The 25753-nt window shown below is 28.5% G+C and overlaps 1 protein-coding gene across 2 annotated transcripts in view; it reads left to right on the forward strand.

The window, feature by feature from the left end:
* The first annotated feature begins 362 nt into the window (after positions 1-362).
* The window catches only part of LOC121113687 (uncharacterized), a 45460-nt gene continuing 20069 nt past the window's right edge, over positions 363-25753 (forward strand). Inside the window, exon 1 of one of the 2 annotated variants that reach the window (XM_040707531.2) lies at positions 363-567. The gene's annotated coding sequence lies outside the window, so the exon portion shown is untranslated. The remainder of the gene's footprint in view (positions 568-25753) is intronic. The other variant, XM_040707532.2, reaches the window with a different exon arrangement.

Below are 25753 nucleotides of genomic sequence, written 5' to 3' on the forward strand. Positions count from 1 at the left end.
AGCTGTACTTTTTCCTTTACATCATCTTAGTTATTTTTCAAGATGAGGGCAGCGACCCTCCTCTTTTCCCTCGTGGTGGTGGTGATTGTGTTGGTAGTAGTATCGGGGAAGAAGACCCTCTAATAATTTGGATAATCATATTGTATGAAGTAATATAATAAAGATAAAAGGAAGCCTCTCAAACAAAAAAAAAAAAAATCTTCTTTGAATACATATCGTATACTTACAAACATAGTCATATAAGTAACATATATAAAACACTGTCGGGCAGAAGAAGAAAAAAAAACTGACTCACTACGGGCCGACGTTACGTTTAGCTTGCCCTTAGATATTATTATTAATACATGTAAGTAAGCAGGTTTCTGCATAAAAAAGTAAGTATCCCAGTCTCAGTCATTCTTTATATCCATCCGTAGATACCCGAAGTTATACTTTTTGAGTTAGGCAATGAGAGATTATTTTGTACTTTGACGTCATATCTTTAATTTAATGTGCAGTGTTGTTTAGTTTGATTCAGACTTCCCTTCATTACGCCCTTTTGATACGACATATTGAGGACTGTTTTAGGTAAGGGACAAGATGCAAAACCAACGTCCAATATATTTAATGAGCATGAATTTGGGTGAAATAAATATTTTTTTTTGTCAAAGTAAAAAAAATAACTAAAGAAGTAAAAACGGGTCGGTCAACCTGGCTTCCCCCCCTCTATCTCTCTCTCTCTCCCTCACACACTCTTTCTCCCCTTGTTTTCTTTCATTCACTACAGGGTGCTCAATAATTTGCAGGTGTCTTCGGGCATCATCATATACCTGTCTTTTTACATTGTTTAACAAAGATTCCTTTTTTATTTGATATTTCATAAATTATCTCATGTTTTTATATACATTGATTAGATATAGCATCGAATTTCATTTGCCTGTCTACTTCATAAGTACATGCATAAATATAATATAATTTTCTCTTTCTTATTAATGAGATACGTGGTGTATCAACACAAAAGCAATCTTGAACAAAAATTTAAAGAAAGGAGAAAATCCAATTTATTATTACCTCTTAAATGAAGGGGCGTACACCTATGGGTAGACTGGAGGGGTTGCAACACCCCTCCTAATTAATATTTTTTCGTTTTAATAGAATAAAAAATTCCTTCATTGGGGGAGGTGTTGCAGCAGAACAAAAAATTAGTATTTGATTTATTTCCAATATATTCTGAATTTAATTTTTTTTTCCCAGCAACATTAATTTTTTGTGAAAAACTATGGATTTTTTTAATTTTTGAAATAACTATAGATTTTTGATATTTTTTTCAAAAAAATTTAATATTTGAAACTTTTAGAAAAAATTTTAATTTTTTGTAAATAACTATAGATTTCGGAATTTTATTTAAGAAAATTTAATTTTCGAGAATAAAATGTAGATTTTTGAATTTTTTTCCAAAAAAAATACATAGTTTTTTTGACCAAAATTAATTTTTTGTAAATATCTATGGATATTTGAAAAAATTTTAATATAAAAAAATTCGAAAAACTAAATGTCAACAGCAAAAAAGCAACTAAAATAAATTAGAAATCTGTTATTTAAATGATTTTTTTTCTTTCTTTCTTTCTAGACATAGGAATTTACTTTTTCCTCATGAATTAATTTTTGAATAATAATATGAAATTTTTCAACTACCGTAACTTTGTAATTATTCAAGCGATTGAATGAAAACATTTAACTATATATATATGTATATATAAAACATAATTGCAGATATATCAGGATGTAGCAAGTAACAACTAAACATATAATCAAATTAATATTACTTTTATAACAGTCAACCTTCAATTATTATATTATGTTCATCTGCGTTTTTGAAGTGGAAAAATACCTTATGGATTAATTGCGATTATCTCTTTGCAAATCCATTTAACTATGGTTATACACCTTCATTGCTTTGATTCTTGAATTATGTATATCAGTACGTACATAGATTCAATACTCTTCCGCAAAAACAAAGCAATTTACAGGCACGCATTTAAGTACATTCGGTTGAAAATATACTTCTTATTATTGCTTTAAATATACATATATATGCAGTCAGATTTGCTTGTACATAGATACTTTAACCCTTCATCAAGAATTGCGAGTTCTTTGCCTAAAAAACTATCAATAATTTTTTTTCAATGGGATCTCATTTTACGACCTGGGATTACATAAACATTTTTTCACATAATATTTATTGAACCACACCGTCCCATTTTTTATTACATAATGTGGCTTATAAAGTCATTGGATTGGCGTAATAGAGGTTTTATTTTTTGATTTGATGTTATTAGAACAGCTGATAAATTATGTATATGTCTCATTCAATCTCATTAAAAATATGTATATATATATTAGCGCTGGGATACGATCTAGAAATCATAGGCAGGTATAAGTCCGTTATAGTTTATGTAACGTTGAATCATCTTCATATGGTCCAACGGTTTCAGACCGCATTCTGGATCGAAATATTGGTCCAGAAGGAATAACGTATCATCGTTATAGAACCGATTCCTAACACATATCGATTCATGATTCGTTGTCATTTTGTCTTAGTTATTATCTATAGACATGAAATCTTTTTTTAATTTAATTTTGTAAACAAAGATAAGATCATTGAGTTATGACCTTTATTCAATGTGAAAAAACAAAAACAGCCAGAGAGTCTGCTTTATGTTTGTGGCTCAATAATATAATTACACGATTTTTGCATAATGCAAAAATATCTAAGGAATGTTCTTCATTTATCAACTAACAAAATAGACGACAAACCCCTTTTACATTGCAAATTTTAGTGGTCACTTTCGATGAGTTTTTCCCTTACATGTAGCAAAAATGTAAATATTGCGAATATCTTTCTCTGATACTTCCATACAGGACACACAATCAATCGAGATTGTTCCACCCAAGAGTAATACTGTATTGTATTATATATTACTGTATGTAGTATATACTCACATTTTATCATATGATCCGATTTACAAATCATGAACAAAATGTACTTAGTTAAAAAAAGGGGGCAGGAAATACGAAATTACTTTTTCCCCAACATAATATGTTCTAACTGCGTCTTCTTTTTTTTTGCTTTTAATGATTCATAAAACATACTTTTTTTCGCTTGAATCTACATAGAACGTATAACCAAGAGCTAATAGATTCACTGCCTACTCAAAAACGTGTACATATAGCACAAAAACTCCCATTGATGGGTAAATATATTTTCTAAATGTATGTTGTACCGATTTTCCTTATTTAAAGCAACACATATTTAATCTAAAATAGTTTAATAAGTGGGGAAAGGTTTTGTTATTCATTGGGTTGCATGATAATGATGATTTCTAGCCTATAACCATTATTTATGGTTATTGCTGACAAATCCGTTCTCCTAGCTATCCCTATGATCATACAGTTAGGATTTCGTAAATCCCTTCGTTGATGGCCCTCACGACAGCCTTTGTAATAATATTTCTCGTTCTTACTTTGACCAGGCTTTCCTCAATATTTCCACTAATTTTATAGCAGCTTATAGTTAATAACTGACGATGAAAAGTCCCTGCTAATATCAATTGCAGATTGATATACGGGAGAACATTTCAACCTCAAATCTTCTTTTCGCTTGCAATGTTATGGATTAAATAAAAACTACCAAAAAAAATGTGGGTATATGTTTATCACAAATACTTATACATATGTTCATAATATTCAACCTTTTATAAAATTTAAACTTTGGCAAATACACAGTTTGTTAATAAATATTTGGTAATAATGACACGAAAAAAGTCATATTTGATCAAACCGAGGTAACTATCTTTAAAACAAGATTAATAGTATGAAGACTTTATTTCTACCTATTACTTAGAATATGATCTTACCACATCGGATTTGTATGAAAAAAATATGCTTGTATGTTCATAGATATATTTTCTCTCTTGCCTTATTAGCAAGGGAAAAAGAAATGCAGTCCACAGCGTAATAATTTTTTCATACAAAAATAAAAACTGTAAAAGATAAAATAACATCATCACGATCAATTGCAAGAACATTTTATGAAGAGAGTTTGAACTATGCAGTGTTGTGTCTACTCTACAAAACTATCGAACCGGTTTGATTCGAGTTGAGTTGTGTATACTTTAATTCAACTCAAATTATGAGCCGATTTTGGAATATAAAAATCCGCATGTTCACTCAAATTTGCTTTAAATTTGTTCGATTTTGAATTACTCAACCTCGAAAAAATATATGCCACCTAACGCCATACGTATTATATTGGTCGTATCAGTTGTTTAATTCTGGAACTAAGCAGTTTCATAATTTCTGGTTGAAGAACAGAATGTATGCCATCACAAGTATTGCTTTTAATTTGCCACTCTACTTATTATTGACGTATATGTACCCTTAAATGATGTCCTATTTTCTTTACTTACGTTACAGGATTGATTTTATATAGGGGGACACAGTCTTATTAATTTCAGTCCGGCATGACTTTGGTGCAAAAAAACGGAGAAAGACAACAAAATATCTTATCTCTGAACAGAACAAGCTGAACCAAAGGGAAAGAGAGAAGGTGATTCTAAATTTTCACAAGGCCAACAAAAATTCGAGCAAAGTTTTGGTCTTTTCTGATGAAAAAAATTCCACTGTTGATGCCGCAGTGAATGAGCAGAACAGCCCCTACATCACCACCGAAGATCCAGACAATGTCTCATTTTCAGCCCCAAAACAAAAAATCCACCCGGAACAATGGTATAAGGGGTCTTCCCTCCCAATCTTATGGGGAGAAAGGATTTGCTCAATGCAGATGCTTACAGCTTACCTTGAGCCAAAGAAAAGTTCGGTGACAACTTTGTTTTCATTCGACCTAAGACACATGCCTTCCTAAGATACAACTTTCCAGACTTTAGGGATGCTAACATGTGGCCACCCTCCTCCTCAGACGCCAAACCATTGGATTACTCTATATAGGTACGTCTGAAGGAGAGGATGTGTGCTTATCTCAAAGGAGTGTCTACTTTCTAGAAGCTTCCATCAAGAAGGAGTGGAGCAAGCTCGAGTCTGACTATATAGTCAAGGCTTGAAAGAGATTTAGGGCTCGTATTGAGGCAATTATTAGAGCAAAGGTCTCACATATTGAATAAAAATCGTGCCAATCACTTTTTTAGATGATTTGGTAAAATAAATGTTCACACAAAAACTCTCCTTTGAATTTTTTCTGTTAAAAAATTGAAAATAAAATGTGTACCACAAGATAAGATCAACTCTGTATATAATCATAGGCTCATTTAAAAAAATGTAACTTTCAAATATTTAATATTCCAGCATTGCAAATGCAGTGCCTTGTCGAAAAAATGCTAGAACGACTTTTTTTTTTACAAATGACATATCTAATTTTAGTAGTGATATAGAAAGAAAATCAAATGAAACTAAATGAATACCAAAATAATTATCAATTTATGAACAAAAACTAAATTTAAAATTAAAGGATTTTTGCTTTTAGAAATCGACATGGATTTAAATTTCAATAATCAAAAAATTATGTATTTACCTACTTGGCATTATAGTGTTAATGACTCTATAAATATATATAAACCCTATGATATTTGCTTCAAAATACTATCAAAAATTGATTTTATGGTCATTAACTAAAATTTAGATAAGATATTTTGTTAACATTTTTAATAGTTTGTGAACATGCTTCGTCCTTATTCTATATTTCCTTAATGTATTAAATTTATAATGTGAAAATTATAAGTTTATTGCAGATGTAATACAAATTTGTCAAGTAGATATACTTTGTCCTTTATATCATAACCCATGCAAATTGGTGCATAGTTTTATAATATAGACCAGCTGTTCACAAACATAGTAAGGGCGTAAATACATATATATCTTGAAAAATCGTCATAATTTTAAAAGGACTTTTTTACTTTGATTTTAAAAGTATTCTTTTTTTTATTGTAGGAACATATATTTTTGAAGATGAGCTTCTTATATAAAAAATTTATAAACATAATATTTCTTTGGACGACCTATAAAGAAATGGTCATAGAACTACACACCCCCTCCGAAAACCTCAACTTATCACAGTTTGAAAACGAGTGTTATAGCTCATACCTCCTAAACTATTTAATTAAAATCAAATGCCACCTAAATATTATAACAAACCTACAATAATATGGTAGTCACATTAAGAGTTTTCCCTCGGGATATCTTATTTCTTCACTATCGGGAAAATTCCCAAGGAATCATTTTTTTTATTTGGAAATCCTGATATACTGAAGATGAATTATTATATGTATGTATGTATAATATATAAAGCGGATAAATATTTGTAGAATCATAAGCTCAATGTGTCTTAGTAAATAGAAAAGAGGATGGGGAAAAATTTATCTGAATCATTAAAGCAGAGGTAATAAATACCTAATAACTTGGAGCAATACTAGATACCTCAGCTAATCTCTATCACCATGTAAGATTATGCAAATTGTTAGCATCATTGAGCTCACTCATTTTTTTTGTAATTGGCAAACTCATATGAGTTTTCCTAAGCTTTTATCTTGATTATTTAATTCCCAAGGAGTTAACTTATTTTTCTACTACTTACAACTATATAACAAACCTGACTGGGCATTTGAATGTGGAAACAACAGACGGAGTGTAACCCTAAGGATTTGTTTCAAAGTTATAGTTGTAAGTCCTGGTTGGACCCAGAGTAGATTTGAGAATCGACGTCGGAGTAAATCCTCCCATGTTCTTGTTTTTTCCCTTCTCCTTCGTCACACCTGATTCTAGCTGATCGAATGTAACATCATGACAGCTAACCTACTCTCCTCCAAAACAATCAAATTTTCAAATTGTCAGGGTTAGTATGTTAATTTTGGGGTACTTTATTTTTAACGTGCCACCAATTCGAAGGATTTTCATGAATAATTATGAGTCTATAGATATATTTTGCAACACTTGAATGCAGATTAATTATATACATATATATATATATTTTATTTTTGTTAAAACCGATATTTTACCAATTTTATATCATAATGTAATTTATATCACTCCTATTCACGTCATTTGAAATGCTTTGCATCACAATCTTTTTAATTTATACTCTATGGACTCAAATCGATCTTTAACAACCATACTCAAGTTGTTGCAAGATCACTAGTTTGAGTACGTTATGTACAAGTTTTTTTAAAGTGTATTTTCCAATAATAATTTTGCAAGTCATAGACGAGTTCAAAAATTGTTGAATTCATTCTATATATTGTAGTATGTATTATTAGCACGATGAAACGTCATCTGTTCATGTGATATATGTGTATATAAAGAACATTTTTTTTTTCTAGTATAACAGATACATATATTTTTTATTATTTATGTATGTTTAATTTGCAGAATACTACTAATGCTTCAAACAAACCTTATAAAAGTAGAATATATTCTGATTCCATATATTTGTAGAATTTAAATCTTATTAAAACGTTTGTGGAATCAAAACGAGTCTTCAAGACAGTTTTTTAATCTTGAGAATGAGAATCAAAGCCCACTATTACAGATACTTGAAGATTATTTTCTTATTTTAAAATACAAAATATTCAATTATATCCACTTCTGAATTTTTTTAACTATGGTACACTCTAGAGGGGGAGTCCTGCTTTTTTTTCTTTTTTTTTTATCATTATATATAGACTTTTTCTAAACTAATAAAACTAAAAAAATAATTTGTATCTTCTTTTTAAAACAGTTTAACCGTTCCTATTTTTTGTTAAATAAAGCCTCTACCCCCCTCCCCCGGCCTCTAAAAAAATCCTTCGGCCGCCCTTCAAGAGTGTACCTGAAATGGAAAAAAGTTTATTCATTTTATTAAGAAAATAACTTTCAAATGTCTGAAAATGTTTTTTTTTTTTTTAATATGAAAAATGTGGTGTTTTGACTTAAAAATATAGGAAAATAATAATTTTTAATAATTTCAAAGAGACAATGAAATTATCAAGTTTAGTCGAGATAATGGTGTGATATAAAATTAAGTATTGTAGATTTGAATTATATTTTTCAACAATAGTATAACAACACGACTCTCAGTAACCAAACGTTATGAGTATTTTAGTTCTAAAAACGATGTTAATAAGTATACTCTTTTGGTATCCTGTATTTTCTTGTTTTTCTTCAATTTTACTGATCAATACACGGTTTTTTTATACCAAGTGTTGAATATATTTTTGTCAAATGTAGTTCCAAGGTTCATTCTCTATATCAAATTCCAAACTTCTGTCATTGCATTATACTCTAATATAACTTTGTGGACTTGTGTTTACTCTTTTTTGTCTTATTTAAATAAATATTTGCATATTGAGTTCAGTAATTTCTTTCATGGGCTTTTTCCATTGAGGTACGTCGTTCCATCCCACAAATTAAGTTTATGTGTATCTAAAAAATATAGAGAAAATGAATTGGGGATTTTAATAAACTGAATGGGAGGCATGTTAGAATTGTTCTTTCAGCGTGTCTCTGACTAAAGGAGAGTAGACGACAAATTTCAAAATATTTTGCCATATTATCTTGTGAAAAGGGTAAAATACAAAAAAAAAAAAAATTCAAAATGAAAAAGTTTTCATTCCAAAAAAAAGTTATAAAATAATATTTGTGAAAAATTGATTAAAAATATAAAATTTGTCTGCTTGTCAGCAACTCACTCCTTCGAACAAAAATCCTAGTCACGATTAATGTTGATCTGTATATCAGTACTACAGATGTACGAGGTACTGACGTATTGAAAATAGTATTCTAAATAATTGGTAGAGGAACCAAGTAGTTGCAGCGCTACTTTGTCAAAATATTGTCCCGCTGTCACACCCTTCTTCAACAAAATTTTCCGTTATTAAAAACTTTTGAGTCTTTTAAAGAAATCCTACGGATCTTAAGTGTATTTGAATCGACTTGAACATTTTTTTTGGATTTACTGTTTTTATAAGGTGAAAAATTATGGATACATATACCAATAGCAAGAACCGCTAAGAAAATATTGTTGTCGTGACAAAATCAGCCACAATCCTCTCCAAAAGGAACAAATTTCCCAGACATTATAAATTAATACAAATTCTTATGTTACTTGTATGTTTACTAGGACATGTAAGTATTGCATTAACAGAAAATGTGGCTAAATAGCTCATTTCCAATTCATGCAATTTATCTTGTATATTTAGATGAGCAACTAATTAGTTAATGATGTACTTTTATGTAACTAATATAAAGGAGAAAAAAATGTTTTATACCAAAAGTGGGTTAATTAAAACAATAAATTATGTCAATTTTTCTTTTTTAAACGCTTATTTATTAACTTTCTAAGTCTGCTAAGAGGAACCATGGCTTCATTTTAAACTGTATGGTATATTCATACAAAGATATATTAGTTGTATATTAACATATATTTGGAATGTGTTCAATATTTCAATATTAACCTCATTTTCGTAACTTTAAATCATTATTTTATGTACAACATTGTAGGCAAAAATTAATAATGATAACGTCGCATAAATCTCGAGTGCAATACACGTATTACCATAAAGTATGAATATTGAACATATGTATATTAAAATAAAGAATGAAACTTGATTCTTTCTGCATACATTTAGAAAGAAAATTAAAATGAAACGTTCTGTGTCATTTTCAACTCTCTTTGTTTTTAATATAGAGAAATACATTTTTTTTATTCAATGTAGATATGTCAACACAAAAGCAAGCTGAAAGGATTGACTCCAAAAGGTACCTATATTTTAAACTCCATAGTCCATTTTAAGAGTACTTGACTACGAATCTTTTATGTGATATTTGTATCAAATCTGGTTTTCGAAAAACAATTATTCGATTTTTTCCCTCTTTGTATAGGTTAGAATCACCCCTTGAGAACGAATACATTAGGAATCTAATTGAATATTAGTTTCTATCTTTTGCATTAAAATTATTTACTTTTTTGTAAAAACATCTTTAGCTGAAAAAAAAAAATATTTAATTGTCAAATTATGTATTTCTTTTATCTATAATTATTCTAATCAGTTACAATTGAAAAGGCTCCAAAGAAGGAGGGAGATATATAAGTTTTTAAGCTGAAAAATGGTGTTCAACTTGGAGAATTTTTGTTTGTCTTACTCCAGAATCAATCTTCAGTAAACTTATGTACATATATTGTAAAAATACACTAAAATTTATACTAAAATTCCCAAAAGAAGATTTGATACAAAAAAACTACACGATTACATATTCTTAACCAGAACGCCAAGTACCACAAAATGGAAAATGGAATTTAAAAGCTTTTTGAAAAAGTAAAATTTTGTTGACTTGTTTTATTGAAAGAGATACAAAAATGCACGTATTTCCACTTCTTGGGTTATTTTTAATTTCTATCAAAAAAAAAAGTCTGAGTAATATTTTGTAAGCATTGTAAATTGAATTTAAGGTAATAAATACTTATTGTCACATTGAAGGAATTAGAAATTCGATATAAAATGCTATATTATTTAGACCAAAAATTAGTCTTGCAAATAATTTTAAAATATTTTAAACATTTTTGGATATCTTAAATCATCAGATAAATTGGTATACAGAAGCTATAATTTACCAAAATATGGGATATTGGTCTTTATGTGTATGTGGTTATGTTGTGACTATGTATATCATTTTTTTTCACTGATTTCAGAAACAAAATGGATATTATTAATGTAATATTTTCGACCAAAAATTTTTATAAAAGATTATTTTCACTGTAATACTTATATTGAAGGCATTTTTTTTTGTGAGTGGGAGGTCTAGCTCCAAATTTGAAAGTTACGTCATTATCTGCCCAATAATTTAATCCTGTAATGATTTTGCAAGTATTGATTCAAATACCAGTTCATTATAGAATTGTTTTTAAGGCGTTAGCACACTAGTACCACTAAAGTATAGTGGTATACAGAACAACATTAATCATTGTTCTAAAAAATGAATTTGGAAATGATTCTTTTGCTGATATTTGTTCAAAATTAATTTTGAATGAACTCACTCCATATTTCTTTAAAAAAATTCCATAGTTGATGACGAAAAATTATTTTTTTTGTCGAAAAAAATTTCAAAAATCTGCAACTATTCACAAGAATATAAATTTTTGAAAAAAAAATTGCAAAAATCCACAGAAGTTCAAAAGAAATTAATTTTTTTTTAAATCCATAGCAATTCACAAAAATTGATTTTTTTGAAAAAAAACAGCATAAAAAAACAATAATCCAAAGCTATTCACAAAAAATTAAATTTTCGCACTGTTGTATAATTTACCCAAATGACCTTTTTTTCAGAAAATAAATCCTTTAAAAAAAAGAATTTCATCCATATTTTCGCATTTTTTTTTTCATCCGGACTATACAAAAATTCTAGTAAAAAAAATAAGTTCCATATATTTTTTTTTGTTGTGGGGTGTGGGGGGGAGCATCATCCCCTACACCCTGTATTTAGTATACGTTGTGTACAAGTTGGACTTTTATAAAAATTACAATTTGTATCTTCACCTCATTTTCCCTTATCTATACACACATAAGGCCAGTAGTCATTTTAGTTATCATTTATTATTCATTGGTAACTATCATTTTTGTTTAAATATTGAAATGAGGCGCTATTTACATAAGTGTAGTTTGTTTGCATAGCCAATGATTGTGACTCCTTGCTGTGGAAAATGGATAAAATAAGTTGTTTTTGTTTATGTGTGGCATGTTTACTTATTTTTTTTATTACATTTCTATTAGTTTTATTTTTTGAGTTTGCTTTTTACCTCATTACATGAAAATATTTGTGTTTGTAATGTAAATTGATTACTTGAACTTTATACCATGCTGTAGAATTTTTAACCATTTGTAAGACAAACATATTGAGCATATACCTGATAGATTTTCATTTTTGTCATATTCTGATCACAAGTAAGTTTGAGCATAATGTAAATTATTCATTAATAAAATGGGGAGTGAAATGGCTCCCACAAAAGTGAATATATTTGCTAACATATGATTTTATTTCATTGAAACATCAATTTACGCCTCATATATTATTACTGTGATGAGATGCTTGATAAGATATAACTTAAATAGGTTTAACTATATGCTGCGTACATATTGTACAGAATGACATTTATTCATATTAGGATATATTAAAGCATAAGCAATTAGTTACAAAAAAAAAAACCTGAGTTCTCTAGTTTACATAGAAGTCGAGAAAATGACATTTGAACGTGATCGTTGAACTTCTATTCGCGCAATCTAAGAAGTTGGGCGTTTCCATGACCACTGTCTATACCATTAGTAAGTCCGAAACGTTGAAGAAAAAGAAGGGCATATATCAAAAAGAGAAAATTGGACCCCAAGAAGTTAAAAAAACAGCCAAAAGCAATCTCCCCAAGTCCTTAAGGGCCCATTCAAGAGATATCGGAGTTTCACAACAAATTGTGCAGAGAGCTATCAAAAAATGTGTGGAAATAGCTTTGTGAGGGTGGAAAGACCACTTTTGACACCAGCAATGAAACACACGCATCTCCTCCGTTGCAAGACTATTTTGAATGGGAAAATAAAATTCACTCTTAAGGTTGTCAACTCTAAATAAATGGAGTAGCTAAAAAATGCAACCAATTTTCCATCACTTTCGTTGACATTGCCGTCAGAAAAGAATGACAGAAAAGCAATCTCAATCATGTGACATAATATATATAAATCTTACAAATATCAGAACAGGGCAACATTTATCATCTCACTAACACAAAAAAAAAATTGTATATTGTAGTCAGCTGTAGGTATTTCTTGATGTTGATTGGTTGAATTCGAATTAGCTTTTTTTAAGCTGTTAACAATTTCCAACAACTATATTGTAAATCATTATTCTATAGTTAGGAAGAATCGGCTGATTAATAGCTGATTTTAAGTCTTTTTCTGTTTTCTATTGGCGAAAGGTTACGATATATAATATAAGGTAACGATTTGATATTGGAAACTCTACGCAAGGTTATTTAATTGCTTAACGTCAATTTTGCCTGATGTTTGAGAAAAATAATTGCTATACTTTGTTTCTATGTAGGTATATCGCTTAATAGCGATAAAGTCAGCAGTGGTTTGTTATTGAGGGGCTTGATTAGAGTAAGTATGGATGGCTCATCAATATTGAAGCCGATAAAAACTACTATCGAAAAGAATATTTGGACTCAAGAATCCTGGTTTTATGTAACCTCATTTACATGGCACACTTCATTTTTTAAATAATAATTTGACGTTTTTTAGTCACAAACTATATATTTTGTAGGAATTACCCATAAAAAAATATTTTCCGTTTGATTTTGACACTAAGTAATTTATGGTTCTTTGAATAAATGAATGAATTTTATACGCAAGTAATTCAAGATGATATGATAGTCATTTTGATAGAATACCCATTTTGTATGAATGATGAAACCAATCATATTTCAATATTTTTTATAAAATATAAATTGAGATTCACAATTAAATTTTGTTTATCGAATATTAAATCATAACCTATTATTAAAAAAACCTTGATATGTAATTTCATCTATGTCTAAATTATTACCCTTTTCCCATAACAGATTTGATAAAAATGATATTGAAGACCTTTGCATTTAGTGTTGTAGATTGTAAACTTATAAATTGATTAACATGCATCATTGGATAGCTATTGAACTATGCTACAAAAAAAATTATTTGACATTTTTTTAGGTTTTTGTTATAAAAAGTATGATTAACCTTCATCGTATTTTATGACCTTAAATATCTAAATAGGGAATTTTAATATGGGCATATTTTATCTGTGCAAGTTAAATGTCATGGACTACATTTGAATTCTTCAGGAAACAATATACAGTTTCTATTAACAAATTATTTTGATCTATTATTCGTTGGTTCTATGAATTGTGTTGTTTCAGTCTCATCTAGTTCACTCTGGTTTCGGTACAGCTAAGTCCTGTATATCAGTCCTAAAAACTTATAAAGTTCGGTCCTTGATGATTTCACTCAACTTCATTTCTTTATTTTTTTCAATTAGTTCTATTACTGACGGTCCGAAAGACAGACAGGCAGTCTTAATGACAGGTCCCAAGACTGAACTTGACTGAATAAATAAGGACCGACACATCCCCAGTCACAAATTACATACCTTAAAGTACCAAGCATTCATCGTTAGAATGAAGGAATTATAAAATAATATGTTTGAGTTGAATGTTAATATTACGGCCAAATTACATCTTATACTCTAAATTATAGTTAATCTTTTGGAGTTTCTCAATTCATATGAGTAATTTGAATCCAAATCTTCATTATTTTCCAATTTAGGTTGATGAACATATGATGTAATAAAATAAATTGGGGAATTTTTGTTTTATTGATTTTTCTTCAAAGTTGTGTTTATGTTGACAAAATACGTAGAATATTTAAACATCTATTCATGTAACAACAAAGGTACTTACCTAGCTGGGTCCAACTATAAATTACTATTTATAAAAATGAGAATAAGTTTTGTTGAGCGAATGACGTAAGGGACTTATAAATAAATATCTTTAATAATAATCCTCACATGGATATGAGAAATTATATAATCATATAGACATATAGGTAGTATACGTACTCATTAGTAGCTATCCCTAAATATTTTATATAATAAGATAAAAGTATACGTAGTGGATCTGGTTCAATCTGGTTTGGAACGTCTACTATAGCTTGTCGTTAGCTTTTGTCAAAAATTCCATTCAATTGCAACTCGTCAATTGTTACAATTATCAAATCAGGGAGGCTTGCTGTTCAAATAAATCAAATATGAGTTATAAATTAAGAAAATTAGACTAAAGAATATTTTTGGATTAATAAATTACTGGACACTTGATATTGTTGAATTATTAGATTTCAATGTATTTTATTAGATTAGGATATAATTTGATTTATATCCTAGATCAATGAACAGTATTATTGATAGGATGAATTTCCATCTAAATCTTCAGAATATTAGTAAACATACTTGATTAGATAAAATAATAAACAACGCAGTATCAAAATTACCAGGATCCACATTTTGCCAGAGACCCTTTTGTACTAAGCGTCACAGATATTTCTTAACACAGAGTGAGTTTTGATGAAGTTATACATATAATCCCAATGATAAAAAAATCAATATTTTGAATCATATCATGTACAGAAAAAATACTCCTCAAAGAAATAACTTTTACTCCGGAAAATCAGCTTTTATTCAATATCTCAACAAAAAGTGTATTAAAATTACAAATCTTTTTTCTACATTATATTAAAGTATTGTAATGTAGACTTTTGTGCCTGTTAATTTTTAATTGTTCGAGAAACAAAGGTATGTTGCAAGCGTTTCCAGTCTCTCCTACATACACATTACAATATGATATACAATATTTAGGTTTTGTTCAAATAAAGGGTTTTTTGTGTAAATGTCTGTCTAACTATTACATATATAGGTATACGTACCACTCCTTACATTTAAGGCAAGGATTCTCAACCTTTTGATAGTGATGTACCATTTGTAATATATTCATTAACCCAATTATTAGCCTAAAGCATTCTTAGTTTCAATGACAGGGCATCCGTAGGATTATATTTTGGAGGGACACTTTTTTTTAGGGTTTTGTTTGGAAATATATCCAAAAATTATTTTTTTTGGACAGAAATCTAAAAATTTAATTTTTTTGGCAACAAAATAACAAAAAGACATCTATTCTAACAAACATAATTTTCTAACGGCAAACAAATTGAAAATCCACAGCTGTTGAGCAAAAATTAAATTAAAAAAAAAAACACTTTCAATTATAAAAATTTTTGAAAAATAATTTCAAATATTAAATTTTTCGGAGAAAAATTAAAAAACCCCATAGCTATTTACAGAAAATTAAAATTTTATAAAAAAATCAAATATGAAAATATTAAATTTTAGTAAAAAAGCCAAAATTCCTGTGTTGAGGAGGGGGGAATACAGCACCTCCGGTCCACCCTCTGCAGACGCCCCTGAGGTATGTATTACTTGTAAAATATTCTTTCTAAATCTCAACTACCCTCTTTGAAGTGCCTTATTTAACACCATTTTAGAATACATATATAGACGATTGAGTTATGTAAAATATGACCTTAACCAGTGCAAGGATTTTTATAGTGGGATATCTGGAACGAATATTTTGACTTCCATAGATGCTCTCATTATTCCTTCATTCTTGAAGAAAAAGCATCAAAGTATAAGTGTAATGACAAGTATGTGTGTTCAATAATGCTGGAGAGTAATGCTGAGGATTTGTTGGTTTTTTTGGTTTTTGGAATTTAAAAAAAATTCTAAAAATTTTAAATTTCTTTAAAAAAAAATCAAAAATTCAAAGCTATTCACAAAAATTTCTAAAATTTAACTTTCAATATTATATTTTTTGGGAAGTAAAGTTCAAAAATCCGTAGCTACTTACAAAAAATTGAGTTTGTTGGAAAAAAAAGTAGAAAATTAAATTTTGATTATTAATTTTTGTGAAAAAAAATTAAAAATTTCAAAAGTATTTTCAAAAAATTTAAGATATTAAATTTTTCTCAAAAAAAAAAAGCAGTAGCTATTTCCGTAAAAATTTAGAAAGTTAAATTTTAGATATTAAATTTTGTAAAAAACTTTTAAAACATTTTGTACCTTTTCTTTAATTAATGAAAGACAGTTATTGTCGAATCTTGGTACCATTTACTTCTTAACAAAATAGTTTTTAATAAAATTTGGATGACTTTTTTGTTTTATAAATTTTTAATATCATCATTTTGAAATTGTATCTTTTATGCAGAAAAACAAAACAAATAACATTTTTATGATTAAATTATTATAATTTTAACCAAAAAAATTTATATTATTATATAATAATAATAATTTTTACAAAATCCGCTGTCTCATACAAAATATTACATTTTTGAGAACAAAACTTTAAGTGAGGGAGGGTGTACTCCTTTCACATACACCTGTAATCATGGGCATACCTCGTCGTACGAATAAATGGGGCTCTCATAGCAAGGTTTGCGAAACACTGATCTAAAGTATCTAAGAAGTGTTCAAAGTATACCAACATAGTGCATATAATTAGTGTTGTATCTTTTCTTTTTATTTGGTCACTTAAACGGATTAAAAAAATAAAAAATAATGTCTTTGGTCCTCAACAAGATATGACACATTAATACATATCATAAATTGTCAATAAACAAGAATTTTCAGCTGTCCCTCCCCCCATTAAATTGGAGGTTGGTTTACATAGTTGAATCAATAAACGGTAGCAACTATTTAGGTAGTACCCATTTCAGACAGCTTATACTAAAAAAAAAACAACTCATTATTACTTGTGTATTGCTAAAGAAGAATAAAATTCTAAAAATACTAGTATTATCTACTATAAGTAATTTATTGATTGTTAAAGAAACATAAAACATAGAAGAATTTCAAGGGTATTATTTCTAATGAAACTATGTATTTATTAATTTAACAATTTATGACCACTAGGATATGTGTATACTGATTTAATGTTTCTTTGTACAATATGTTCTTGCACAGATATTATATTTTTTAATTCTATAATGTGTACATATTTCATCATGGGAATGTATCGTCACAGTTTAATGAAAAATAACAAGAAAGAAAAAAAAATAAAACTACCCTTAGGGAAATCCAATGCTTATACCAGAAATATATATGATAAAAAACTGCTTTAAATTAATAGTTAGAAAATATTTACAAAAAAACCTAAGCTTATGCATTAGAGCACTTTGATTTTCAACGGAAAAGTTGTCATATGGTATAAAAAATAATTATCCTAAATTTCATTGTTTTGGAAGGTCGTACATCTTGATCCAATTATGAAAAAAAGGCAAAACTTTTTTCTTAGCGAATAAGATACTAAGAAGACTTTTTTAGATATTTTGATAAAATAATTTTGAGAGACATTCTTTTTAGCCTATAAAAAGTGTAGAAGTTAAAAAAAATTAATAATCTGCGTATAGTGCGCATTTTTTTCTTTTTTCTTACCTCATTTTGTTCTATAGGGTAGCTTCAGGAAAAAACTTTATAAATGTTTGCTATTTGACGAAATAAATAAATATGGTCTCTTTCCAAACTTTGAAATAGATGTGTTACGTAAAGATGACATTGTAAGAAAATGTAATTTTGTATAGATTATTTTCTTACCACACAACAACTTTTCTGTAGTAAACGTAATCAAAATTCTAAAATAGTACTAATACAAAAACCTAGATTAAAATAAATGTTATACATACGTTTTGAGGTCAGTATATACATATTATATAGTTACTCCACTTTAGTACAAGGTATATTTGTACTCAGCTCGTTCTCTAAGGCATATCTGTTACAGCTCTCAGCATTTCTTATTAAATGAAAATTATCTTTGTATATACTAAGCTTTTATCAATCTTATATAAATATATATTTTTGAAGGAAATAACTATAATTGCCCTGTATATAAATGAACATTATGACATCATAATTATATGTAGTATGAAATGCTTAATTTTGAATTCCTTTTTGATGATGCAATGAATTGTAGAAAAAACGGTTCTTAATTGGCGGGATTTACTTATTTGTACATAAATAAATCCTTGATTCCATCATAATATATCTACCTGTTGTGGGGGAGTAAAAGGGGGCCCATAAATATTTTAAAAATGGCGGCAAATTTGTAAAAAGAGAAAGGGGATTTGTGGTTGAATTCGATTCGATTTTTTATTTCTAAATTATTGAAGTTAAGTTTGAAATAAAAATGTCCTTTAAAAAAATCAATCCCCGCCTTTAGGCGGGGTAAAATTTTATATATAATCAGAAGTGGGGGACGGGCCATAATTTAGGGGGCTCCTATTTGTAAAAAGATCTTAATTGTGTTTGTTTTTTTTTACAAAATCCAAAGTTTTCCTCAATTTTTCTTTGCTAAGTAAGATTTGTAAATTTGTAGCCGATAGGGCTGTAAAATTATCACATGCTCATCCCTGTGAAAGTCACATTACTCTGTCACTGACGACCCATCTTTATAATTTTTACTAAATAAAATTATAACCCATATTGTTATTTTGGGATGATTTAAATTATTATGATTGTATTTTAAAAGTCAGAACAAGTTGTACTGAGCTGGTATAAGAAAATATTATGGTACTGTATTGATTCCATTTGACCTAGGAAATATTTTGCAATCAATTTGCATGTCTAAAGTAAATTTTCTTTCATTGCAGTGACTGAGATATGAACTCATGCACTTTGACTTCAAAAGAATAACTTCTCTTGAATTCGTTGTCCACTCTGCTATGTCGTTAAACAACTTATAATTATTCAAATTCTTAAATTTTCAGCGATATTTAATTTAACACTAGGCAAAATGAAGCTGCTAAAAGGATTTACTTTTATCTCCCCCTTAGACTTATATACTTACACCTTAATATGTAAAGCATTTTATACATTATCTCATCTCAAATTACCCCCTTACTAATCATTACGAAAATTGCTTCCCAAAAAACAAATATAAGTTAATTTGCTTAGTTTTTAGAAAAAGTCATAAATCTTTTATGCAAGGCCAATTTTGTGCACTTATTACCCATGAAGAGGTATTCATCATTGATTCTACACTACATACATACATACATATACACAACATCTTTCACCTTCAAACTATCAATGCCTTTTCCTATATACATGTAATCAATGCGAAAAATAACAGATGGTTTCTTAGTCATTGAGAAAAAATATTTTATAGATTAAAATAGGAGTATAATAAAATAAAATATTAACCAGAGGGATGGAAAATTCGTGGAATTTATTTAATAGTACCTCAGTCCGTAATCAGTTGTTGAAACCATTATATGAAGGTCTCGTCTTGGTCCCATAACATCAGGGTGTGTTAAAGCAAAAGAACCAAAACCAGAGCAACTAGAGGATAAAAAAATCTGCTGGTCTCGATTCTTCGAGTTTAGTTGGATTACCACATCTACCATGCGTATACACTTATTTGTGCGTAGACATATACTTTGCATATCATAATCTCCAAACTACAACAAGAGTCCTTATAAAAACCAAGAGATTCTGTGGGTTAAAATGTGTGACATTCTTTCTCTCCAACAGCACACATTTTAAATCACAGAACCTCTTGATTTTGAAAGGTAATGTTTTTGACGTATAAAAATCACGCTTGCAAAGTTTTTAAAAATGTATTGCAACTATGTACACACATTATAGATATGGTAACCTGCCGAAAGACAGTCAGGGTCACAATTCTAGTCCCGAGATACTTCAAAAATAAAGTTAATATTTTTACATATATTTTTTATAATTATCATTTTGCTTTTCATAATTAATAGCAATCATGGTTATTGGACTGTACCACAATTCTCAGTCCATTCATAAAATATATATAATATTTCTTCAAACTATCAATTGAAGTAACTGAAAATTTACCCCGTATGGTAGGTCTAGAATCAGTTGAAACTTATTGAATAACTATTAACCAATAACTTTTTAGAAGGATCTTGGGTTAATATTTGACAGCTTCCTATTTTCGGATCATTGTATCATCGGTTTTCATCGGAACTAAACCCTCTTGATTCATGACCATAAAAAATAATAAAATTATACTAAATTATTTGGAAAAAAATTTCAAAAATCCGTGGAATTCACAAAAAAATTGATAAATTATTTTTTTTGGAAAAAAGTTTCAAAAACTAAATATTAAATATTTTATGAAAAAAATATCAAAAATCCTTCGACACAAATAGAAAATTCAATTTTTTGAAAAAATTTCAAAAAAAAGTTTCAAATATTAAATTTTTAGAAATAAATTTCTATTAGCTATTCTAAAACATATCAAAAATTCAATTTCAAATCTTAAATTTTTGGAAAAAAAATTCAAAAATCCATAGCTATTTAAAAAACAATTGAGCTTTTGGTCCAAAATATCGAAAAAATTTAATAGTAAAATGCAAAAACAAACTTGGGGTTGGGGAATGGGAGTACAGCGTACTCCCTCCGGACGCCCTGGAAATAAACATTACTTTTTAGCGGAACTCATATTTGAGATTGGAACAGACTCTAGCTCATGTTGCTAATTCAGGACCGATACAACAATAGTAATTCTTTACTTTCATATGGGAGATCTACCTTGATGCATTCAAAAGCATAACTTTAAAATATATTCCTTCCTGATTGGTTATAATTTATGACATCCCTTGATCAAGAGAGAGTTCTTTACTATCTAATATTACACATGAGATACCCACCAAATGTGTTTTTTTACTATTATCCTGCGTCTTCTTCAAATATAGAAGGTTAAAAATGCTATTACACTTACACGGATCTAATAGATTCAAATAATAGCTATGACCTTATATATTTTTTTATGAAAATTAGGATTTTTGGCAATTACGGCATTAGCTACATATACATGTTTCATATAGGTATCTTCATAGTTATTAAGTATGCTCTTGTGAATCTTCATTTCCTTGGAAAGAGTTCAAAGCGTGCTCATCCTTAATGCAAGAATATAGAAATGAAACGCACTTTTACATCATATGAATAAAAAGAAATAATCATTTATCTTTGCCATTTCAGTGTGCAATCTTTTTTTTAGTTCACTCTTTAGAACTAACCATTACTACCAAGCCCTTTCTTTCCAAGAGTGTCAAGGACCTTTACATGATCAATAAGGCAATTGATGGGTAAACACAAATAGATATACTTGTTTTGTAGATTTTTTTTATTATGAATTAGCAAATTCTTATTTCAAATAAATACAAATTTGACAATATCTTTTACTTTTTGACGAAATGATATCAAACTATTTTTTTGTTTTGACAAAATATTAAAACAAATTTGGCAAAGCGATTATTTTTATAAATAATGGAAAATTTGACTAGATTGTTTTACTTTTTGACTTTTTCATCAACAAAGTTTAGTATTTTAACAAGGAGAACAATAAGAAAATTCATTTTCGTAATAGTATAAAATGTTCAATATAAAAAGTTTGACTACACAGCTTTAGTTTTAGCAAGCTAATTTGAAATTCGACGGCAAATATTTTATTTAAAACAAAATATTTTGTACTTATTTATTTAGTATACATACTTTCTTCTTCTTCCTATGCCTTTTCCAGAGTCACAGGCCTAATCTTGCCCACTTTGTGGTCTTTGTGTTATTTTTCTTGTAAATTTGTTGTTATTTAAACCGTGTACAAAGACGGAGAGAGAAATACGAAATATGAATATTTTACAGTACAAAATCTACCTTTTACTTTATACTCGAATAATAAAAAACAAAGGCCCAAGGGAAAATACATTCTTAAAGGTTTTTAGGTTCAACGGTAGGATTCCAATCATACCTTTTTTAATATCTAAGGTTACATAATAGCCAATATTCATTTTTACGTAATCATTCCATAGGAATAGTTTCTCATAAGCAAAAAAAAATAAATATATATAGAGATTTAAGACTCTTTGTCGTCTGTAGTTAGGTTAATGACAATGTAATATCGTTTTTCTAAAGAAATATGTATATATTGTTCCATAAATTTCACTCATATTACCAAAGTTGCATAATTGTCTTTTTCAAATATACTTATTTTGTTTTTCTGTAAATATGTATTTGATTATAGTCTCCATAGAATCCAAAGCTAAATATTATTTGAACGAAAGGTTTACAGAAAAGCAGAATGAAATCATTGATTATAATACATTAATATAGACAAATGAGTATAATCTCATAAATTGCTTTAGTAATTACATTTGCGAACAAATAATTCATTCATTGGAAATCCCTATTTTTTTTTTTAAAGTGCATATTTTTATATCCAAAAAAGTTTACATTTTTTTTTTGCCTCCAAATGTAATTTGTGAGAAAACTTTATATATTTTTTTAACTATAAACGAATTGAAACAATTGCAAGCATATTTAAATATGTTGTGTTAAGGTTTAACGAATCTAAGTCAAAAGAAATAATCCAGTTATTTAAAATAAACTGTAAGGCCTGACAAAAAAAAACCTTTAACTCTAGCCAGTTTTATAAAAAAAATAGAATGAGGCAAAATATCTGCTTCTTCTTAATACAAAATAGCTCTGTGATTGACAAATCACTCATAAAAGCTATCAATTACTTCAGAAATTTAATCCTCTTATTACAAATAATAAATTTTTTGTAATATATTATTGAATTAATATTTAAGGGAAAAAGGACTTAGTGCATTTGCATACTTAATCAACAAATTTTTCTATTAAACAGAGGATTAAAATAGCATTATTAAAAACCATCTTGCATTATTAATTTGTTCATTCGTTAAAGGCTCTAATTGTAATTTATTGAACTTAAATAAAGAATAACTCATTAACCTACATTTACAAATGGTTTAATAATTAAAAAAAATATATATATAGAAATAATCCAACTGTTTATTACATTTCTATAACATTTAATGTACACATCCATTAGAGTGGTAATTCATATGCAGTTGGTATTAAATTTCAACAATTATTGACTATAAATTAAAAAAGTATGTATATTAATAATAATATCAGCTAATACCGATTAACGACTAATATTTCTAAAATAATATAAAAATTACATTATACAGATAATTTGATGAAATGCTTTTTTAAGCATATACATTCAACTGAAAAGATATTTAAAATATAAACTTAATTATAAAAGTCGTTCATATACTTTAGTTTAACCTTACGTTAATGAACATCCTTTTAATAACGCGGTAAGTGATCCTGGTAAAAAAGAACCTCCAAAAATAAAACGTATTCAACTACATAAAAAAACTCGATTAAAAATCGCTAAATATACTAAAAAATCAGATTATAAATAAAACATTTATTGCTACACATTATATTAAACAATATAATCAGTACGGGCACATGTAAAAATAACATGCTGTGCCCTAGCAATAGTTTGCCAGATTAGGTATCCTATGCAGTCCTTCTTGAGTGTGTTCTAGGGATCGTGCATTGCTCAGCCAGCGCAGGATATCAGAATTCATAAAGAAACTCGAGAGGCTCGAGATTGAATGTCATTTCTAAAGGTCGACAATTGTCCAATAGCAGTGTCCGTTCAACCATACATTTAGGACATTCATAAACCAGATGAAGTGGTTCTACTAAACCACACCCAAGACATGGTGCATAACGTGATAGTGTTGGCATAGGAGACAATGCGAGGTGGTCAACTCATACAGCTTTGATGGTAATAGTCCAGGTTTGACCAAAGTGTCTGTCATTTGTCTATATAATAGATAGAGACCTTCTTCCAAAGAGATAACTGAGTGATATTAAAAATTTGGGTTGGAGGTTGATCCAGAGCTCCAACTTTGGCCAACATATCAGCCTCCTTACTTCCAGTGACAGAACTATTACAGCTTACCTAGGAGAGAAGTACCTTACCAGCAAATGAAGTTATTGTATCTCGGACAAGGGAACTCTTTGTCTCTTTCGACTGCAAATCTCCATTTTCTGCTTGAGAGTCAGACCAGATGCGAAATCCCTTAGGAATAAATCCTAAACAAGGCAATAAGAAGATAATTAAAAAATTACTAATTATCTGATGTAATATTTCAGTATTTTCGATAAAAAGGAGATTCATAGAAATAAGTATAATTTTTATCTATACTATCATAAATCACTAACAACGGGCTAAAACCGTGAAAAAACCTTTCGCTTTTTCATTGGTACATAGATTTTTACAACACAAATTATACAAATTTGGAGGGTAAAACTTACAAAAAAATTAAATTTTAAAGTTTACTTTATATTGATTCCCACCCTAATATAAATATAGGTTTTCCTTATGAAAAAATAGTATTGCATATTGTAACGAATGAACATCGTGATGCGAAATTTAAATCAATTTAAAAGAATATGCACACTTTAAATATGCTACATAATAAATAACGGAGTAGAATTCATCTTTTTACAAGGAAAAATGTATTAAAGATGCAACACCTCTCTTTCCCTTCTCTATGAAGCGATTCAAAATTGCATTGTAATGAAACGTTACGTCATATCGGAAGGTTATAATTGAAATTTGTATTCAACAAAATAGATACATTTTTCTATTTATAACATAAATAGAACGTTTTTACTGATGCTTTTAAATTGCAGAATAAATAGAACAAATACTTTCTAGTTATGCGCGGGAAATATAACAATAGTATCAGTTAGCAGCCTACTTATTCTAGTTACATTTTCTTATTTGCTGTTCCTGTCATATAATTCCTTACCTTACAACCAATAAATAAACGAAAATTGTTTCCTTGTTATGCTTATGAGTAGTAAAAAATACTCGCTGCCGGTTTAAAGAAAAAGGAAGAAGCTAAATGAAATAAAAATACATCAAAAATGTTGTACAACTTATGTACAGGGTGATGACTCAAAAAATAGAAAGTATGAAAAGGATATTTCACTTCTTTTTTAGGGCAAACTTTTGAAGCAAAAGTTGGTAATCTAACAACTTTCTACACTTTTTTCCATTCTGAATGATGTGTTCAATACGGGGAAGAACAAAATCACAGCTAGCCTTGATGAAGTCCGAGGACAAGTCGATCTACTCCTCTGTGATCACATCTTTGAGGGCATCGACATTTGGGTGAGAAGTCTTGTTTATCTTGCTCTCCAAGACGCACTAAACAGCGAAGTCCAGGGGATTCACGCTGGGCGA

Source organism: Lepeophtheirus salmonis, chromosome 2 (genome assembly GCF_016086655.4).
Source record: "Lepeophtheirus salmonis chromosome 2, UVic_Lsal_1.4, whole genome shotgun sequence".
Classification (NCBI taxonomy): Eukaryota; Metazoa; Arthropoda; class Copepoda; order Siphonostomatoida; family Caligidae; genus Lepeophtheirus; species Lepeophtheirus salmonis.